General features: G+C 38.7%; 1 protein-coding gene across 3 annotated transcripts in view; it reads left to right on the plus strand.

The window, feature by feature from the left end:
- The window catches only part of ETS1 (ETS proto-oncogene 1, transcription factor), a 170828-nt gene that overhangs the window by 107701 nt on the left and 47517 nt on the right, over positions 1–15610 (plus strand). The window lies entirely within an intron of this gene.

The following is a 15610-nucleotide window of genomic DNA, read 5'->3' on the forward strand; positions in this document are numbered from 1 at the left end:
TCTATCTATCTATCTATCTATCTATCTATCTATCTATCGTATCTATCTATATCATATTATCTACCTTTCATCCATCTCTCTCTGTCTCATTGTCTGTCTGTCTGTCTGTCTATCTATCTATCTATCTATCTATCTATCTATCATCTATCTATCTATCTATCTATCTATCTATCTATCTATCTATCTATCTAATCATATATCATTATCTACCTATCATCCATCCATCTATCTATCTATCTATCTATCTATCTATCTATCTATCTATCTATCTATCTGTCTATCACCCACCCATCCATCTATCTATCTATCTATCTATCTATCTATCTATCTATCTATCTATCTATCTATCTATCTATCTATCTATCTATCTATCATCTATCTATCTATCTAATCATATATCATTATCTACCTATCATCCATCCATCCATCCATCCATCTATCTATCTATCTATCTATCTATCTATCTATCTATCTATCTATCTATCTATCTATCTATCACCCACCCATCTATCATCTATCTATCTATCTATCTATCTATCTATCTATCTATCTATCTATCTATCTATCTAATCATATATCAATATCTACCTATCATCCATCTATCTCTGTCTGTCTGTCTGTCTGTCTGTCTATCTATCTATCTATCTATCTATCTATCTATCTATCTATCTATCTATCTAATCATATATCATTATCTGAGTCCTTCGGGAGAAGGGCGATATAGAGATCTAATAAATAATCATCATCATCATCATCATCATCATCATCATCATCATCATCTATCATCCGTCTGTCTGTCTGTCTTCTATCTAATCTATCTGTCTGTCTGTCTGTCTGTCTGTCTGTCTGTCTGTCTGTCTATCTAATCATATATCATTATCCACCTATCATCCATCCATCCATCCATCCATCCATCCATCCATCCATCCATCCATCCATCCATCCATCCATCTATCTATCTATCTATCTATCTATCTATCTATCTATCTATCTATCTATCTATCTATCTACCTACCATTCTCTAATCCCTACTCTATTTCCATAGTCTGTTCAAGTAGCTTTCACCTTTCCCTCCTATGCTCCTTGTTTTCTCTTCTCTTTCCCTTTTTGTTTTAAATTTTGGTTTATTTTCCCTTCTCATTCCTTGCATATCCATTTTTCTTTTAACCCACTTGCAAGGAGAGAAGAAAGTGCCAGCTCCTCCCCTATGGACTTGGAAGTCATGAATCACATAGTCTGTAGAAGGGCTTTGCCCAGTCTGGTGCTTTCCAAGTCCCTAGGGACTCTGAATGTTAGAATTCCAGTCAAGCATTGATCATCCAGATCAGTCTGGATGATTGGCCTTTAAGCTGAATCAAAGGCTCCAGGTAAGCAAAAAAAGAAAAAAAAGAAAAGAAAAAACCCACTTGATTGTTGACAGTCCATTTTCCAATGGGGATTAGCTTCTGACATTTTTGGACTTAAATCTTCCTTGCAAAGCAGGATGCTCTGGGTGTTTTTAAATTAAGGTTGGAGCAATTCAAGTTTAGACTCCCACTCAGTTATGAAACTTTTTGAGTACCTTAGAACAATCAATTTATCTCGCTTGAAGTGACCTCAGAAAGCTGTTGTGAAGGAGTGGCAACTGCAATTATGAAAGCTGCTTAAAAGTCCACCTAGGCATACACTAGAGGCCAAAATTGTGGAAACCTTTTGGGAAAAGTGGTATTTTTCTAAAACTAGCTCGTAACACCGCTTGTTTTTGGAATAGTGCCATAGAATTCTATATCAATGGAAAGATAATTTAATCAAGAATGTGATGCAATAACTTTTATGAAGGATTTGCTATTAGAATAGCAGTTACAGTATAAAGAAGAAAAGTGAAACACGTAGAAAAAACGAGATGTACAAAAACGAACACCGTAGAAAAAATGAGATATACAAAAATTATCCATAGAAACCATAGAACCATGGAAAAAATGAGATACACAAAAATGAACTCCATGTCAGTTAATACTTAGTCGGGTAACCTTTAGCATGAATTACAGCCTTACAATGTCTTCCCATGGAGTGAACCAAGTCTTTGAGTTCTGCAGCTGTTATATTGTGAAACCAAGATTGGATGATTGCTTCTATTAACTGGGTTTTATTGCTGGGTTGCTTCTGACTAACAAGTTTCTTTAGTCGGCTCCATAGATTTTCAATTGGGTTAAGGTCTGGGCTATTCCTCAAAAATACACTTTTCCCAAAAGTTTTCCACAATTTTGGCCACTACTGTAGACTAATTTTCTTCAACTTATTCTTTCACTTTTCTACTCTCTGAGATTCTCTCCATGATCGGAAAAAATGCATGTATAGATGTGTAAGCAAATATTGTTGGTGTTCATTGTGAATGAGCCTTCCTGGCAGTGCCTACTTGTATTGTGGTCATAGTCACATTCTCCTGGCTTCTAGACAGGGAAGAACCAATGGTGGTGAAAACTAGATTCTTTCTCTGGGAGGGTAACTGCTGCCTGTCCATGCCAAAGAATGCCTGTGATCCATGTCATCTTGTCCTAAGGATGAGAAAACCTACTGCTCACCATGTGGTTCCCATGTGTTTGGCAAAGGGCAACAGTGGACTTTGCTCAAGGCTTAAATAAGGGAGCAAAGAGAGATGGGAAGACCTTGGCTTCCAGTCAAGCCAGTGCTAGGAATTTCCTCTTGGGATGGGTGAATGAATGACTTGAGAATTTGTCAGCAAAAGGAGCAAGGACTTCATTTAGAAGTGGGCTGGTCCAATTTTCCTGGGCTCCAAGATCACCGCGCATGGGGACTGCAGCCAAAAAATTAAAAGACACTTGCTCTTGGGGAGGAAAGTTGTGGCAAAGTTAGACAGCATACTAAAAAGCAGGGACATCACTCTGCCAACAAAAGTGCATACAGTTAAGGCTATGGTTTTCCCAGTTGCAATGTATGGCTGTGAAAGTTGGACCATAAGGAAGGCTGAGCGTCAAAGAATTGAGGCCTTTGAACTCTGGTGCTGGAGAAGACTCCTGCGAGTCCCTTGGACTGCAAGGCGATCAAACCGGTCAGTCCTAGAGGAGATCAACCCTGACTCCTCTTTAGAAGGCCAGATCCTGAAAATGAAACTCAAATACTTTGGCCACTTAATGAAAAGGAAGGACTTACTGGAGAAGAGCCTAATGCTGGGAAAGATGGAGGGCAAAAGAAGAACGGGACGACAGAGAATGAGGTGACTGGATGGAGTCACCGAAGGAGTAGACATGAGCTTAAATAGACTCCAGAGGATGGTAGAGGACAGGAAGGCCTGGAGGAACATTGTCCATGGGGTCACGATGGATCAGACATGACTTCGCAACTAACAACAACAACAAGGTCCAATGTAGACTTCTGTCCTTTCTATTGTTAGTCAATAAAGGACTTGGACACTGAGAACATCAGGAATTTTGAGAGCAGGTTGTAGGCACTTCTCATAAAATGAATGCAAGGGGAAAAGCTTTCCTATTCCCTGGAAGGTTGTTGCGGAATGTGTGACTGGTCACACTCATTAACCACAAACTGGGTGAGGTAGTTCCTTGTCTTTCTCTCTAACCTTAACTATCCTCTCCTCCCTTTCAGTTAATCCTTTATATAGCTGGTGGATTTTTAACTTGTAAGAATATCCAAGGAGTTATGTGGTACCTGGAGCTATAAATAAAAATGATGCTCAGGGCTGGTACTTTGTTATGAATCTAAAATCAAACAAATGGCATTATATCTTGCTACATGTGAATCATCTCTATTAGTATGGGAGAGAAATTCTGATCAGTGTAAGACACTTGACTGGATCAAACTGTATCAGTATCCTCACCTAGTTTGTTAGTAATTTTGCCCATGGCTTAGTATCATACCTAAAGTGTCTCATTGAACTGAAATATGAATTGGAAAGAGAAGATAAGGCATCTTATCTTTCTTATTTTCTGGGTAAATGTATTGTGCAAATTTGTTTGCACAATATATTTACCCAATACCTCTGTTTTCCTTGTCAAATCCTTCCATTCAACTGTTAATAATGTAGGTATACAGAGGTAGGTTTCGGCAGGTTCTGAACAGTTCTGGAGAAATGGTAGCGGAAATTTTGAGTAGTTTGGAGAAGCGGTAGTAAAAATTCTGATTGGCCCCACCCCCATCTATTCTCTGCCTCCCGAGTCCCAGCTGATCGGGAGGAAATGAGGATTTTGCAGTAACCTTCCCCTGGATTGGGGAGGGAATAGGGATTTTATAGTATCCTTCCCCTGCCATGCCAAGCCATGCCACACCCACCAAGCCACACCCACAGAACCAGTAGTAAGAAATGTTGAAACCCATCACTGTAGGTATATACATATGTATATTTATAGCATTATCTATAAGCTATATGTAGGACGTGGTGGCTCAGGGGCTAGGATGTTGAGCTTGTTGATCGAAAGGTCGGCAGCTCAGCGGTTCGAATCCCTAGTGCTGCCATGTAACGAGGTGAGCTCCCGTTACTTGTCCCAGCTTCTGCCAACTTAGCAGTTTCGAAAGCACGTAAAAATGCAAATAGAAAAAATAGGGACCACCTTTGGTGGGAAGGTAACAGCGTTTCGTGCGCCTTTGGCGTTGAGTCATGCCGGCCACATGACCACGGAGACGTCTTCGGACAGCACTGGCTCGTCGGCTTTGAAACGGAGATGAGCACCGCCCCCTAGAGTTGGGAACGACTAGCACGTATGTGCGAGGGGAACCTTTACTTTTACCTTTAGGTATTGTTAATGTAGGTATATGAATGGTGGGTTGCCCCAGTTCAGACTGGTTCTTGCGAACCGGTAGTAAAACCAGGGGAGGCTCTGCCCACTGACCCCGACATCATCAGGAAGCGTGCATGATCCCGCTCCGAACCATTAGTAAAGGTAAATAGAACCCACCCCTGAGGTATATGCATATGTATGTTTATAGCATATCTATATGTGTGTTCTGTATGTCTACAGTTTGGAGAGCAGGCACTATAATTTCATTTTTAATGTGTTCCCAGAGTCCCACAGGAAAAAAAATGACAATCAAGGTTATCTTATCTTAATAAGAATATGCAAGGGTATGTTTCAGTTTTGGGAATATGACAGTATTCTGGCAGTATTCTAATTTAAGAATTAGGAACAAATCTCCAATATGTTAATATCAATTTTTGTCCTGCTGGCTTCTTCTTTTTTTTATTTTTTTATTGTTTTAATGTGATACACAATCTGACAAACACACAACATATAACGTATAAATATTTCCTATTTCTAAACAGCATTTCTTAGTGGTCTTCTTTCGCTTTTATACCTTTTTCCCCCCAAGTCATATTTGTTATTTTATTTTCTTTCTTATCTCCTTTTCTTTATTTACATTAAATTATCTAATACCAATAGCTTTACTTTTCTAGATTCTTTTATATTTATTATTTACATATTATACATTTCTAATACATTCTGTACGTTCTAATTTCTCCCCTTTATTTTTTTTCCCTTTATTTCTAGACTCAAGCCATTCATACCATTTATTCCAGATTATATAATAATCTGTTTCTTCTTTCTCCTTAATTTCTTTTGTTAACTTGTCCATTTCGGCACACTCTAAAACTTTCACTTCTTCTTCTGTTGGTATCTTTTTCTGTTTCCAATTTTGTGCATATGTTATTCGTGCAGCTGTTATAATGTGCAAAATCAGATATTTTATTTCTTTGGTGTATGTTCTCGTAAAGATTCCTCATAAAAACATTTCCGGTTTACTTTCAACTGGTTGTTCTGTTATTTTTCCTAGCCATTTTTTAATATTTGCCCAGAATTATTTTTTTTTGCCCCCGGACATGTCCACCATAGATGGTAATATATTTCCTGAGTTTTTTTGCATTTCCAACGTGTTGAATTATTATTTGGGAAGATCTTTGCAAGTCTTGTAGGTGGAAGGTGCCATCTGTAGAACATCTTCAACTGGTTTTCCTTGTATGCCGCGGATAATGTTAATTTTGAATTTACTTGCTTCTTGGTAACTCATTAAGAACCCGGTCTTTCTTTCTTTGTATCTCCTGGACATGTGAAGCTTGGCCTCTTCCATTTTTCTGTAACCACCAAGTGGTTTCAGATGCCAGATGAGCTGGTGTTTTGGCAGAGATAAACCCTTTGGGTGGTTTCTGGCTACCACAGTACAAGTTGGAGAGCTGCAGTTCCCAAGCTGCTACTGACCTTCCTGTTAGTCTAACCATTCCTGCACTGGTTACTCCAATTGTTCCCTAGTGAAACAATTTAGCCTTTTTTAAAATAAAAATAAAAATTAAAGGAATCATGCAACCACTTCTGGGGTTTTCCCAAGAGACAATATTCCCCCTACAGTTCGAAAGCCTTCCCTTCTAAAAGGACCGTTGGGCATCTAATGTGTCCTATTTCTTTCTTGAGTCCTACTTACATTTATCCTTCAATAAATGTATCCTTCTGCCCTTGGAATCTGTTAACAAGTTTAGCTGATCATTCCTTCTTTCTTTTCAGTTTATTCTTTGCGGAAGGATTATAGCTATTTGGCAAAGTTTAGAGAGAAGATTAGAGGAAGTCATCTTATGGGAAGTCAGGTGGAGGTGTAGAAGGGAGACGGTGAAAGTTTGAAGTTTATACCAAGAATTATTTGATACGTAAGTACCAGGAATTTCCAGAAAATCTGTCCACCCTTAAAAGAAGTTTGAAAGTGTAGTGAAAGCTTTAGGTAAATTTGGCAAATGCCATTGGCTGTGTTAGTGGTAAGAAGTCACAGACATTTAGCATTGATCCTCCTTCTCACAGTTATGGTTTGCACGTGAGGTTACTGCACAGGGTTTAACCCTGGCTTACTGAAACAAGCAAAAAGCCTGGTTTACACTGACAAATAAACCATCTTGTGATTTTTCCCCCCCAAGTTTTAACTTTGGAGATATAAAGCCAGCCAGTGTGGTATAGGCTTCACAAGTGAAGCAGGCTATGTTGCCTTTCACATATTGTACCAAATCACAGATTGTCTAAAGCAGCGGTTCTCAACCTGTGGGTCGCGACCCCGTTGGGGGTTGAATGACGGTTTACCAGGGGTCGCCTAAGACCATCGGAAGTATGGGAAGTATACTTGTGAGTCGAAGAATCGCACTCCAATGGTTGACTCCACAAGCCAGCTGCAGGCTCTTCAAATCGCTAGCCGAATTTGGCTTCAGGCACGATGAATTAAAAAAGAGAGAAATCTTTGCTCTGATGTCTCCCTCTCAAGCCAGCTGCAATCACTCCCAATCGCTAGCCTAATCTGGTTTCAGGCGCGATAAACTTAATAGGGGAGGAGTCTCTGCTTTAATGCCTCCGTCCTCAAGGCAATCACAAGCAGTTCAGATCGCTAGCCAATACGGCTTCAGGCGCGATAAATTCAAAACGAAAATAATTTTATGGTTGGGGTTGCCACATCATGGGGAATTGTATTAAAGGGGTCGCAGCACTATAAAGGTTGAGAACCACTGATGGAAGGGAAAACTGAATCCATTTGCCAACTGCAAAAATGTTAGGACACCTTTCTGTTAGAAGAAAACAAAGATGTATTTTTGTATACAAACTGCTTTATACCTTAATAGATTAATCTGGTGCTCCTAAAGATGTTTACTTGAACATTATTGAGCCAATCTTCAGAGATAATGCTATTATTTATTTTATTTTTATTTATTTTTTAAAAATCCTATGTACAGTAGTGGCCAAAATTGTGGAAACCTTTTGGGAAAAGTGGTATTTTCTAAAATTAGCTAATAACACCATTTTTTTGGAGTAGTACCATAAAATTATATATCAATGGAAAGATAATTTAATCAAGAATGTAATGCGATGACTTTTATGAAGGATTTGCTATTAGAATAGCAGCTCCTACCCTCAAAACGACCCTATAGAGCACTGCACACCAGAACAACTAGACACAAGAACAATTTTTCCCCGAATTCCATCACTCTGCTAAACAAATAATTTCCCCAACACTATCAAACTACTTACTAAGTCTGCATTACTATTAATCTTCTCATCGGTCCCATCACCCATGTCCTCCCACTTATGACTGTATTTATTTATTTATTTATTTATTTGATTTCTATACCGCCCTTCTCCCGAAGGACTCAGGGCGGTGTACAGGCAAGAATAAAACAGACGGTACAATATACAAATTTAAAATGCAGTTAAAAAACTTATTTTAAAATTGGCCTGAGAAGTAAAATATATAATAAGCTAAAAAAACCCATTTAAAATTAATTTCTAAGAATTTAAAATTTGTTAAAATCAATTTAAGCCAGCCCAGCGAATAAAAAGATGTGTCTTCAGTTCATACGGAATGTTCGAAGGTCAGGTATTTGGCGTAAACCCGGGGGAAGTTCGTTCCAGAGGGTGGGAGCCCCCACAGAGAAGGACCTTCCCCTGGGGGCCGCCAGCCGACATTGCTTGGCGGACGGCACCCTGAGAAGTCCCTCTCTGTGAGAGCGTACGGGTCAGTGGGAGGCATGTGGTAACAGCAGGCGGTCCCGTAAGTACCCAGGCCCTAAGCCATGGAGCGCTTTAAAGGTAGTAACCAACACCTTAAAGTGCACTCGAAAGGCCACAGGTAGCCAGTGCAGTCTGCGCAGGAGCGGTGTTATATGGGAGCTACGCGGAGCTCCTTCTGTAACCTTGTTGCTGGTATCCTTAAGATTTATATTGACTGTTTCCCTATGACTATCATTAAGTGTTGCACCTTATGATTCTTGATGAATGTATTTTTTCTTTTTATGTTCACTGAGAGCGTATGCACCAAGACAAATTCCTTGTGTGTCTAATCACACTTGGCCAATAAAAGAATTCTATTCTATTCTATTCTATTCTATTCTATTCTATTCTATTCTATTCTATTCTATTCTATTCTATTCTACTCTACTCTACTCTACTCTACTCTATTCTGTTTTATGATGGGTTTCTAAATGCATGTCATACTCATATTTTTAGAAGAACACCATGTATGCAATAGGAACACCAAATGAGCAAGGACGTTCATGGGAATTTACACATGTGAAATTGTAGTACAACTGTCAGTTATTAGATCTTACATTAATCCATAAAGTACTTGGTTCTGCCTTAGCATTTTGTGGAGAACCAGCCAGTGTGGCTTGTACACCAGGATGGTGTGCTGTGGAAACCCAGACACTTGTGGATTATTTATCACACCTTGCTGAAAGAAGCAATAGTTTAGGCAACCCAATGTGCCACAATGAAGCTACTTATGAATAGCTTTAGTTACCCGTTCTCCTTTTCAGCTTAACCACAGGATTGTTTTGAACGCTGAACGAAGACAGTGAAATACAGGTTCATATAGAAAATAACACTTGGTTGAAACAATGCGGGCGATGTACTGGAGTAACCCAAAGCCGAGTAAATGAGTTATATGGGCCTAGCTGGGCATAATTAACTCTGTTTGCGACTAAAACAGATTGCAATGTTGTCTGGATACATGGTCCATCACAAGAGGTTTCCAATAAAAGATTGGACAACTATTTGTCTGGAAAGGAATAACAACTTCTGTCTTGGTTAGGGGGTTGGATTATAAGACCTCCAGGATCCCTTCCAACTATATGATGATGAGTCTATGAATGCTGTACATGGTTACAGAAAAAGTCACCTGTTGTATGTATTTAAATGGCCACTCAAGGCGCACAGAAGTGGATGCAGTTGGGAAAGGTAGCAAGCTTCAACCGGGGACAATCAAATGGCACAAAGGCAATCCTTGACAGTTCTGTGGGATGTGTGTATACATGCACCCATTTCTTTCTTTTTTTTAAAATGAACATCTGGATGCTCCTCCACCTCCCTTGCTCCCACCTCCCTCTTCTAACTGTGTGAATGCTGAGAGAGCCTTAATTGAAACAGGCCCATATTGGCTCTTGTTTCCTGCGTGGGAGTGAGAGTCAGGCCTTTGTGAAAACAGTTCAAAAGTGCAGACAAATTTCAGCGAATCCTGCCTAAATAAATGGGATGAGGGGCTCAGCTAGGTTCATTTGCTCAAAGGTTTCCTCTCCCTCCTTTACCATCTTCACCCCTAACCACAGATCTTAACGGATAATATTTTTCACCTGGACAATATTTTTCCGAAGTGAGGCAATATGCTTCTGCTTGGAGGCTTTCACTGTGGTAAATCTTCACAGAAGATCTCTCTCTCTTTTTTTCTTCCTTTCTCTTTCTCTCTCTCTGTTTCTTTCTCTCTCTCTCTCTCTCTCTCTCTCTCTCTCTCTTTCTCTCTAATTTTAGAATTAGAATTAGAATAGAATAGAATTTATTGGCCAAGTGTGATTGGACACACAAGGAATTTGTCTTGGTGCATATGCTCTCAGTGTACACAAAAGAAAAGATACCTTCATCAAGGTATAACACTTACAACACAAATGATGGTCATAGGGTACAATCCAACACTCAATGATACAACACTCAGTGATAATCATAGGGTACAAATAAGCAATCAGGAACAATCAATATCAATATAAATCATAAGGATTACCATCAACAAAGTTGCAGTCATATAGTCATAAGTGGAAAGAAATTGGTGATGGGAACTATGAGAAGATTAATAGTAGTGCAGATCTAGTTTTGAATCAGCTCATGTCCCTCATTGAGGGATATAGAAGCTGAGGGACCCTCAAGGTCAGGAGTATTCAACCTTGGCTATTCTAAGACTTGTGGATTTCAACTTCTAGTTGAAGCTTCATCATTGGAAGCTTTCAAGAAGAGACTGGACTGCCATCTGTCAGAAATGGGGTAAAGTCTCCTGCATGGGGGGGTGGGGGTTTGGACTAGATGACCTACAAGGTCCCTTCCAACTCTGTTAATCCATAATCCTAGAATTCTGCTGGCAGCATGCCAGTCTTCAGGATCAAATGGAAGGTCTGCTCTTAGAGACCCAAGCATCGTTTGCAGTTGTTAGCTAGTCTCATATGCAGCTGATCTAGGCTAACTTAACTTCTCTCTAGGACAGTGTTTCCCAACCTTAGCTATTTTCAAATGTGGGGATTTCAACCATCCATATATTATTAATAATTCAGGAAGTTATGAACCACAGTCGCTGGAACATGGAAAACCCAAACCAAGGAAACCATTTTATGGCTTAACTTGATATCTGAATCTAGCCATAGAGTTCTTTGCTTCAGTTGTCCATGCTATGTTGTATCAGGTCTCCTTCTGTGATGGCTTAAGAGTTAGTAGATATGGCTACAGGGAGTGAAGTGTTGGCAGGAATGACATTTTGCTTCTCTTGAAGTCAATAGTAAGCTTGACCCCTGACCTTAGTGGTTATCCATCAGATCTTCAGACAGGAAGGGAAGTAGAAGAGGTGCCCAGGTCAGTCAACTCCTGTTGTGACCAGCCTCAACTGGACATCAATTTTGGACTTGCTACTGTGTAAGGTACTCCAGAGAAACAAAAGGGCACAATGGATTTTTCACGAGGTACAACTAGAATTGGGATTTTCATTTTATATAGGACAAGATGGAGAGGAGTGTCTCCACTTATTACTGTCCATGAGCTTTAAATGTTGCTTAAATTGCCTTAGGGTTCTAATACTGTTGTAAAGTAGTGGGGATGCAAATATGATTCTCCACAACTGAACAGCAACTTAGCAATCATAGTCAAAATGGAACAGATATGAGGAATAAACAATATTGGAAATTATCGTTGAGAGAGTTTTGAACTTGCGAAACCACAACAGAGAGAATAGCAGGGTCCCTGTCTCATTTTAAAATTGACAATGTTGCTGTTGGACTTTTAAATTTGCTTATAATTTGTTTGCATATGCAAACATAACAGGGCTATTTTATTACTGCTATATATTCTAGGTACCTATTCTAGGTACATAAAAATTCTTTTTTTATGTTGTACAACATCAATGTTTTATGTATACAACATCAATGTTGTACCTTGATGAAGGTATCTTTTCTTATATGTACACTGAGAGTATGTGCACCGATTAATTCCTTGTGTGTCCAATCACACTTAGCCAATAAAAATTCTATTCTATTCTATTCTGCTCTGCTCTGCTCTGCTCTGCTCTGTTCTATTCTATTCTATTCTATTCTATTCTATTCTATTCTATTCTATTCTATTCTATTCTATTCTATTTCACAATGGAATTCTTACATACAAGGATATTAAGTTGGTTTAAAAAAAAGGAAAAGCAATGTTTTGTTTGAGAAAAGAAAACTTTGAGAGCTTTTTCTGTTTTAATATGGTCTTCAAAACATAGGTCATAAGTTTGTAACAGATATATTCGAGATGCTCATACCTTATATTTATTGTGTGATTCTAATCATCATGGCTTTAAAAGCACAATCTGATTTACTTACTAACATAGGTGAATAAACTATAATCTTAGGACACTAATTGGTATATACATTTATGACCTAGTTTATTACGCATTGTGTGAATCCAACCATTTTTATTGTATCCGAAACACGATTAAAATGAATCATGATTTCATGTAATGAGATTTGGTTATTATGTTAATTATTTAAGGTGTCATTTGATGACTCTTATTATAGTATCATACTTGACTAAACGTATACTAAATTCTGGTAATTCTGTTAAATGTGGCCTAGAAATAGTTAGTTCTGTTTCGTCAGTTAAGCAATCCTTAGTCGTCTTCTTTCAAGTCAAAATCTGTGGGGTTATTTGTGCTGGTTCTCCCTATTGCAAAATATCATATTATACTGCTAGCTCTGTTTTGTTGATCATGAGTGAAATTTGAACTGTTTGGACAGCAATCTGGGTTGGAGTAGTATCTGTTTAGGGAGATCTGGTGCTGGAATCATGCTAAAGAGAGAGCAATTCATGTGTTGCTTAACTTGGATCAGGACTGGATGCTGCAAGATCTTGTCATCCTGAACAAAACAAGTATCAATTTAAAATGAACATTACTTCCATTTAGTTTGTCTGTCTGTCTGTCTAGTCCAGTCCAGTCCAGTTGTTTAGTCTAGTGAAAGCCAATTTGGTCTAGTGTTTGGAGGCAACAGGCTAGAAATCAGGAGAATGTGACTTCTAGTCCTGCTTTAGGCATGAATGCCAACTGTGTGACTTTGGGCCAATCACCAGGAAAGGGTGAGTTCTAGTCTTGTCTTAGGCATGAAAGCCAGTTGGATGATTTGGGGGCCAGTCACTTGCTCTCAATCAACCTCATAGAATTATTGTTGTGGGGAAGATAAGAGGAGAAAAGGTATGTTGGATATTTTCATCACCTTGAGTTATTTACAAAAACATTAAAGATGGACTAGTTGTTTGTCTGTCTGTCTGTCTGTCTGTCTGTCTGTCTGTCTGTCTATCTATCATAATATCTATCTGTCTATCTATATCATATTATCTACCTATCATCCATCCATCTATCTATCTATCTATCTATCTATCTATCTATCTATCTATCTATCTATCTATCTATCTATCTATCTATCTATCTATCTATCTATCTATCTATCTATCTATCTATCTATCTATCTATCTATCTATCTATCTATCTATCTATCTATCTATCTATCTATCTATCTATCTATCTATCTATCTATCTATCTATCTAACCATATATCATTATCTACCTATCATCCATCCATCTATCTACCTACCTACCTACCCATCCACACAAGTTTAAAGCAAGCCATCAGTCCTGCCTCTTTAAGGCTGCAATCCCACTGAAATAAAGTTTATTTCTGAGAAGCATAGTTAACGTTTATAAGGCATTGTATGCCGTTACATGTTGACTTGCAGAATAGATTATGCAACTGAATCCAAGACATGTTTACTTGGAAGTAATAATAATTAAACATAGGATTGAACGTCACTTACCCTTACTTTGTTTGCAAATTCTCATGTTAATTGATTGCTTGATGTTCAGAAAGGCAGATCTCATTTTAGAAATTAAACATTTGGCAAGAACAGCTTTATTTCTTTTAATAGATGCTGGTTGGGCGAAGGAAATGTAAAAAATGCTTCCTAGCACTTGAGTTGAAATAAGCTTGGGGAAAACATTTGAGAAGAGCGTAATTAAAACCCTGGAAGTAAAGACAAACTCTTAACAATGACAACTTGAAACAAAATGTTTATAAATGTTAGCAAAATATTTAACAAAATTATTTTAGGAAAATATATAGCCTTTTTTTTTTTTACAGAATTTACAGTATAGATTTTCAGTGTCTTTTGTAGTATAATAACATACGTGTTTATCCCTGGTCCAAATACTATGCTAAGTCAAAATGCGGTTTGGATGGTTTAAATCTATGGAACCCAGTTAATTATGGTTTATTCGCAAATCCCCAGTTAAGCCATGACTTAGCTTCCAGCCAGTCAGGGAGTTACACTGTAACTGTGTGCAGCAAGCAAATTTCGCAGTATTGAACAAATTAGATCTCGCGGCTTAGCACAATGTATGAAGCAGGCCATTGTGTGCAAAGCCAACCATTGGTGGTTTGTAAACTTTGGCTTATGGTTAGGTAGTATGCATGACCTTGGCTGGGTTACCATGCATTTATACCCATAAATGCATTACAAGCATTTATGCTTGTGTATCTCATGGTAACCGAGCCAAGTTCATCTATGCCGCTTGAATGTTGTGTGTCGGTGCCGCTATCCGTGTGATGCTTTGCGAAGAGTAACTGAATGGGCCTGGGCTTAAGGGAATGGGAAGCACATTGCCCTGCAGGCCTGCTCCTGGTGTGTTTCTCAAGGTCTGCTGCGCACATGTGCTTTTTTTTGTATTTGAAGTTGGCCAACAGCAAAACAAGTGTCAGGACTGGTTTCTCCCATCTCTCAAAGCTGTGCCTGAATCACTCTCCCATAGCCAGAGAACCACCCAGCTGCCCTCTGAGCAAGCTGCAAAGGTGATTGAGCTGTTGCTGGGTGGTCCTCTTTTTTTTTTTTTTTTAACCCACCAAGGATGCTAAGCCCATCATTAAAACACAACAAGCTGCTTAAAAGCAGGGGGAGAGTATTCAGGACACTTTCCCTTGGTGTTATCTCTTGAGCAGAAGACGGATGGCAGAGTTTGCTCAGCAGTGTGTTTATTTCTCCAGAGCTTTGCTAATAAAATCCTCTAAATATCCCAATGACATTTTTAAACAGTGTTTGGAATCTGTTGCTCGTTCTCCAATAGCTTGGCTTATAAGTTTCCCATTTGCTCCTAAATATCCCACCAAAAGCGGCCCTTGTGAATTCTGTGGAAAGATAACAAGCAAAACTATGTATCTTAGTAGGCTATCAAACAAAATATCATAAACATTGATAGGGATTTCCCTCCCCCATCTACATGACACTCTCATTCCCCATCCTACCCCCTTACTTTAAATGAGGATTTCATTGCCATAAAAATGTGTAGACATGCACACTAGTTGGGTGAACCTTTTGTGATAAATGGAGTTTGCCTTATCATAATTCCCAGGCTATATTTTTTGATCGTGCAAGTGAACGGTTTTTAGTTTGGCAAGGTTTCTTTCTATAGGTAAGGAATCATAAAGAAAACTGCTTAGAAGAATCTCAACATGTCTGTCTTGGTTTTGGTGCTTGACAGAGGGAGACTTAATACCTACTGTTCAATTCTATATATCAGTGATGGCTAACCT

Source organism: Ahaetulla prasina, chromosome 9, assembly GCF_028640845.1.
Source record: "Ahaetulla prasina isolate Xishuangbanna chromosome 9, ASM2864084v1, whole genome shotgun sequence".
In the NCBI taxonomy this organism is placed as follows: Eukaryota; Metazoa; Chordata; class Lepidosauria; order Squamata; family Colubridae; genus Ahaetulla; species Ahaetulla prasina.